The following is a 7,412-nucleotide window of genomic DNA, read 5'->3' on the forward strand; positions in this document are numbered from 1 at the left end:
ATGAAGATTAATAACGATGTGGATAATGATACTAAAGATATTTATATATATATATATATATATATATATATATATATATATATATATATATATATATATATATATATATATATATATATATAAATTTATTAGAATAACGACAATATTCTATACAAAAATTATATGAATATTAATGATACCATAATGATTGTAGTAGTAGCAATGACAACTATAATAACAACGATGATGATAATAATAATACTCAAAATTATCATGATAAGAATGATAATATTAATAATGATAATATTGATGATAATGATATTGATAATAATAGTCATAATGACGATATGAATAATGATAATGATAACAAAATAGCGATCATAAAATAAAATAAAAATTAAAATTATTATTATCATTATCATCATTGTTGTTGTTGTTGTTATTGGTATTATCATCATCATTATCATGTTTATAATTATCATTATTAGTAATGTTTTTACTGCTGTTGTTGTTATTACTATTTTTCATTATTATCATTATTGTTGTTATTATTATCATATATTATTATTATCATTTTTTGTATTTGTCATTTTTTGTAGTTGTAATCATTCCTAATATTATCATTATCATTATTATCATTTCTTTTATTATTATTATTATTATTATTATTATTATTATTATTATTATTATCATTATTATTATTGTTACTATTATTACTATCCTTATTATTCCTAATATCATTATCTATATCAATATTATTATCATAATCATTATTCTAATTATAACATCAACAGTAATAGTAATAGTAATGATAATGATTATAATAGAAATTATATTAATCATAATAGTGTTAACAAGGATAATAAGGAGTAATAATAATGACGATAATAATAATAGTAACAATAATAATAATAATAATAATAATAATAATAAAGATAATAACAATAATAATAATAATAATAATAATAATAATAATAATAATAATAATAATAATAATGATCAATAATAGTAATGATGATGATGATAATAATATGAACAATGACAATAATAAAAGTAAAATAAAGATAATAAAAATTAACAATTAACAATAGTGCTGATGATAATAGTGAAAGTGGAAATGTTATTTATTATGAGGAGGAGGAGGAGGATAATAAATAATAATAATAATAACAATAATAATAATAATAATAATAATAATAATATAATAATAATATAATAATATAAATAATAAAATGATATAATAATAATAATAAAATAATAATAATAATAATGATAATAATAATAATAATAATAATATATAATAAATAAAATAAATAAATGAAAAATAGAATATAATGTAATAAAATAATAATAATAATAAATATAATATAATTAATATATAAAATAATAATATAATGAATAATAATAAAATAATAATAATATAAATAATAATAATAATAATAATAATAATAATAATAATAATAATAATAATATAATGATAATGATAATAATAATAATAGTAATCATTATTATGATAATGAAAATGATAATGATAATAATTATTAATATCATAACTATAACAATGACAATAACCAAATTCAATAATGATAATACCAACAACAATAACATGGATGATAACAAATATATCCCTACTAACAAAAGCTAATAACAAGAAATAAATAACGATATAAACTCAAACCAATAACAAACAGACGAAGCTCTCTCTCTCCTCCCTCTTCCCCTTCCCTCCTTCCCCCTTCCCCCTTCCCCCTTCCCCTTCTCTTCTCCTCCCCATTCCCCCTTTCCCCCTTCCCCCTTTCCCCCTTCCCCCTTCCTCCTTCCCCCTTCCCCCTTCCCCTTCCCCCTCCCCCTTCCCCCTTTCCCCCTTCCCCCTTTCCCCCTTCCCCCTCCTCTGCTTCTTCGATAGCGCCTACGTGTTTCCACTGCCTATTTCCGCCCAAGTTCATTACCGGGGGACGCGGAGTAAGTAGTAGGAGACTGCGGACAGCCTAATGAAACTGTCAGCGTAAAACTCTTAAGATAATTGGAGGCCATAACGTGAAAAATGAGCAGCATACAGACGGCTTGTCGGGGGAAAAAAGTTTGGGAGCTGCCGAGGTTTTCATCCGAACACTGTTTTATGTTGTTGTTGTTGTTTTTCTTTTGTTTACTTTTCTTGGTGTGTGTGTGTGTTTTCTTTCGTGTTTTTATTTCTCTCTCTGTCTCTGTCTCTGTCGTCTGTCTGTCTGTCTCTCTCTATCTCTCTTTCTCTCTCTTCTCTCTCTCTCTCTCTCTCTCTCTCTCTCTCTCTCTCTCTCTCTCTCTCTCTCTCTCTCTCTCTCTCTCTCTCTCTCTCTCTCTAATCTCTTTCGCTATATTTTTTCTTTCTCTTTATCTTTTTTTCCTTTTTCTTTCTCTCGTTGTTTTTCTTTCTCTTTCTCTTTCTCTTTCTCTTTCTAGTTCTCGTTCTCGTTCTCATTCTCATTCTCATTCTCATTCTCATTCTCATTCTCATTCTCATTCTCATTCTCATTCTCATTCTCATTCTCATTCTCATTCTCATTCTCATTCTCATTCTCTTTCCCTTTCTCTCTCACCCTAACTCTCACTCTTTCTCTCTCCGTCCCTCTCTCTTTCTCTTTCTCCTTCTCTCTCTCTCTCTCTCTCTCTCTCTCTCTCTCTATATATATATATATATATATATATATATATATATATATATATATATGTGTGTGTGTGTGTGTGTGTGTGTGTGTGTGTGTGTGTGTGTGTGTGTGTGTGTGTGTGTGTTTGTGTGTGTGTGTGTGTGTTTGTGTGTGTGTGTTTGTGTGTGTGTCCTTCATTATCTCCATATCCTTATACCTCTCTCGCTGTCTCTCTCTCTCTATCTCTATCTCTTTCTGCCAATCTATATTCCTATATTTCTATCTCTATCTCTCTCTCTCTCTCTCCTCTCTCTCTCACTCTCTGTTATTTATCCAATCTCTTTCTCTCTTCCCTTTTCTCTCCCTCTCATTCCCTTTACTCCAAGTTATATACAGTCTTTAAGAAAAACGTAATAAACTTTTCAAATTTCTCTGATCATTAAGGGAAGAAAGAGTCAGAAGTTCGAAAATCTAATCAGATAAAATTATTATTGCAGAAAAAGATACGATAAAAAACGGAATTTCACGAAAAAAAAAATTATTGAAAACTGCAGTAATTAAGAAGAAAATATAAAACTGCAAAAAGTAGATAAAAATGAGAAACGGTAAAGAAAATAAGCAAATGAGAAGAGAAAGAAGAAAAAAGAAAAAGGAAAAAATGAGAAAAGAAGTGAAAAAAAGGAAAAATTATAAAAAGCAAAAACGAAAAAAAAAAGAAAAAACAGGAAAATTATAAAAAAAAGAAGAAAAGATAAAGAAAAAAAAGAAAGAAAAGAAAGGAAAAGAAAAAAGAAAATTATTTTTAAAAAAAGAGGAAAAAGGAAGAAGAAAAATAAAGAAAAATTTTAAAAAAGAAAAAAAAAGAAGGAAAAAAAAACAAACTTATATAAAAAAAAAAGACGAAAAGATTAAAAAAAAGAAAAAAGAGAAGAAAAGAAGAAGAAAAGAGAGAGAGAAAAAGAAAGAACAAGAAAACTGAAAAATATGAAAGCAAATCCATCCCGCCTGACCTGCCATGCATTTATAACGAGCGAGACGGCCTTGTTTATGACCCGGGCCGTTGGGTTGCCAATTCATTGATTTTCAATGTAATTACACCGGGAAATTAAGCCGCGAGAAGAAAATAAATATTCAATAAAGGCCACGTCATTCTGCTTGTCACCGAGATCCACAAACGACTTTGAAAGAAAAGAAATGTTTTTTTTTCTCTATCATGATTATCTTTTTTTTCTTTTTCTTTTTTTCTTTCTTTTTTTATTGTTGCCTTTTTTATATTCTGGTCATTGCTTGTTCCTTGTGGCTGAAAGTGATGCTAACGAGGTGACTATTTTTTTTCCTTCACAAATGATGCCTTTTTGCATTAAACTGTTTTTATAGGAGTTCTTTTTCTTCCAAATATATGTGTGTGCGTCTGTAAGCAATTGAGAGAGAGAGAGAGAGAGAGAGAGAGAGAGAGAGAGAGAGAGAGAGAAGGCGAAAGTGAGCAAATGTGAGAGACAGACAAAAGAAACGCAAAGCGAATGAGAGAGGAGAGAGAGAGAGAGAGAGAGAGAGAGAGAGAGAGAGAGAGAGAGAGAGAGAGAGAGAGAGAGAGAGAGAGAGAGGAGAGAGAGAGAGAGAGAAAGGAGAGAGAGAGAGAGAGAGAGAGAGAGAGAGAGAGAGAGAGAGAGGCGAAGAGAAAGAGAGACAGAGACAGACAGACAAACAGAGAAAGCATCCGAATGCCAGAGCGAGATAAATAGAGAGCGAAAGCATCCGAATGAGAGAGAGGGGGAGGGAGGGAGACAGAGAGAGAGAGTGAAAAAGAGAGAAAGAGCGCAGACTGAGAGAAAGAGAGGCAGAGACAGACACACAGAGAAAAAAAACATCCGAATGAGACAGATACGAGTAGACAGACAGACAGAGACAGCATCCAAATTAGACGAATCGAAAGCAAGCGAGAAAGACAGAGACAGAAAAAATCAAGAAAAATCGAAAAAAAACAAGAAAAAACACACACACAACGAATAGCACACCTCCAGGCCAAACACTCCTAGACAAGCTACCAGCCTAAACCATGGGTCTTGTCTCATTACCATGAAAATCGCTCCGGACCAAATTTACCCCAAGGGATCCCATGCCTGATACAACACCTCTCCACTCTCACCTTGTAAACTTCGTACCTAAGACGATGCCATGCTTCCTTTGGCCCTTAGTGCTGTGCTTAAAGTTTGTGGGAGGATAGTCTTTGGGTTTCTGTTTGTTTTAAACCGTGGTCTTCCGTCTGCTTGTTGTTGTTGTTTTGTTATTGTTCATTTCATATTGTTCTTATCAATATTATCATTGATAGTATGATTGTTATTATTATTTTTATTAGTAATAGTAGTAGTAGTAACAGTAAGATTATTACAATTTTTATTATTTTTTTTTTATTAATTATTATTATTTTATTATTATTATTATTATTATTATCATTATCATTATTATCATTATTATTATTATTATCATTATTATTATTATTATTATTTTATTATTATTATTATTATTATTATTATTATTAGCATTATTGTTAGCATTATTATTATTATTATTAGCATTATTATTATTATTACCATTATCATTATCATTATTATTATTATTATCATTATTACTACTACTACTACTACTACTACTACTACTACTACTACTATTATTTTTATTATTATTATTATTATTATTATTATTATTATTATTATTATTATTATCATTATTATTGTTATTATTAGCATTTCTAGTATTAGTATCAATAGTATTAGTATTGTTTTCATTTCTTTCATTATTATCATTATCATCATCATTATGATAATAATAATAATAATAATAATAATAATAATAGTAATAATGATAGTTATAATAATAATGATAATTAAAATAATAATAATAATGATAATAATGAAATAGTAATAATAATGATTAATAATTAATAATAATAATTAATAATAAATAATAATTAATAATAAATAATTAATAATAATTAATAATAAAAATAATAATTAATAATAAATAATAGTATAATAATAATAATAATAATAATAATAATAATGAATAATAATAATATTATAAATATAATTAATAATAATAATAAATATAAATAATAATAATAATAAAAAATATAATAAAATAATAAAATAATAATAATAATAATAATAATAACAATAATGATAATAATAATAATAATAATAATAATAATAATAATAATGATAATAATAATAATACTGTTTGGTGACACGCAAGTCGATCTTCTTATTTCGTTTCTGTTTTCTCTCTTTCTGTCTTTACCCGCTTTTCTTTTCTCTCATTTTCATTTAGTTATTCTTTTCCTTTATCATTCCCTTTTATTTACCTCCCGTATTGTTATTATTATCTTTAATGTTGCTGCTTTACTATTATCATAATCATTCTTATTACTATTAAACCGTTTTTTTATCATTATCAGTACTGTGCTTATCATATTTGTTATCAATATCATTATCATTATTATTATCATCATTTTATCATCATTTTCCCTCACATCGACCATATGCCTTATCATTATCATCCCTACTATTAAAATCATCAATAACATTATAATTACAACTTTTATCATTATTGATTATTTTCTTTAATATTAGTGATTACAAAAAACGACAAGAGAGATACTGATGATAAATGAAATTCATGGTAATACTAATGCCGACCAGTTTGCATCCATTTTCTGTGAAATCCTACGTTAAATTGACACAATTAAGTTCATTTACAACATAATGACAAATTATTAACCCTGATTAAAATCTTGAATACAATAAGCACCTAAATCACTTATCCAATACTTTCCACTTCTCTGCTTTTGGCTATTTGATTCTCTTCGAATGCAATTGAATTCTTTCCTTGACATCCAACTGGTGTTTGTTGTTGAGTGTTGAATACACAGCGATGCGTTTTTGTTTTTGTTGTCGAATAGACACTAAAAGTGGTTTTCCTTTTGTCTTTTCTCGTGGGGGGGTCGGGTATGATTATCATTGTCATTAATTTTCATTGTTATTGTTGTTGTTGTCATCATTTTCATTAATAGCGGCAGCAAAGTTATCATTGTTGTTATTACTGTTATAATTTCGGTCATATTTTGCTTATTATTATCACTGTCATCATTGTGATTATTATTATTACTATTATTATTATTGCTATTATTATTATTATCATTACTATTGTTATTGCTATCATTATTGTTATCATTATCATTATTATTATTATTATTATTATTATTATTATTATTATTATTATTATTATTATTATTATCATTATCATTATTATTATTATTATTATTATTATTATTATTATTATTAACATTATTATTATTAATGACGTTATTATCATCACTGTTATAAATATTATTATCCTTTCTATTACAGTTATCATCCTTGCTATTATCATCATTATTATCATTAGTAGTAGTAGTAGTAGTTTCATCATTACTATCGTTATCATCACCATCATCATCATCACTATTATTATTATTATTGTCACTATTATTATTATTATCATTACGATTATTATCATAATTATCATTATCAAATTCATCACCATCATCATCTTTATCATTAGATTATCATTATTACTATTACTTTTTTAATTTTCATTTCATTGCTATTATTATCCTCATCATCTTCATTATTATTACCATTATTGATAACATCGTCATTATCACTACTAGTAACATTATCATTATTATTATTGTTATCATTATGATTGTTTACACCTTAGTTATTAGCATTCCGTTACTGCAATCATTATCAAGTTTGGTTTGTCTTAACA

This window comes from Penaeus monodon, chromosome 42, assembly GCF_015228065.2.
Source record: "Penaeus monodon isolate SGIC_2016 chromosome 42, NSTDA_Pmon_1, whole genome shotgun sequence".
Taxonomy (NCBI): domain Eukaryota; kingdom Metazoa; phylum Arthropoda; class Malacostraca; order Decapoda; family Penaeidae; genus Penaeus; species Penaeus monodon.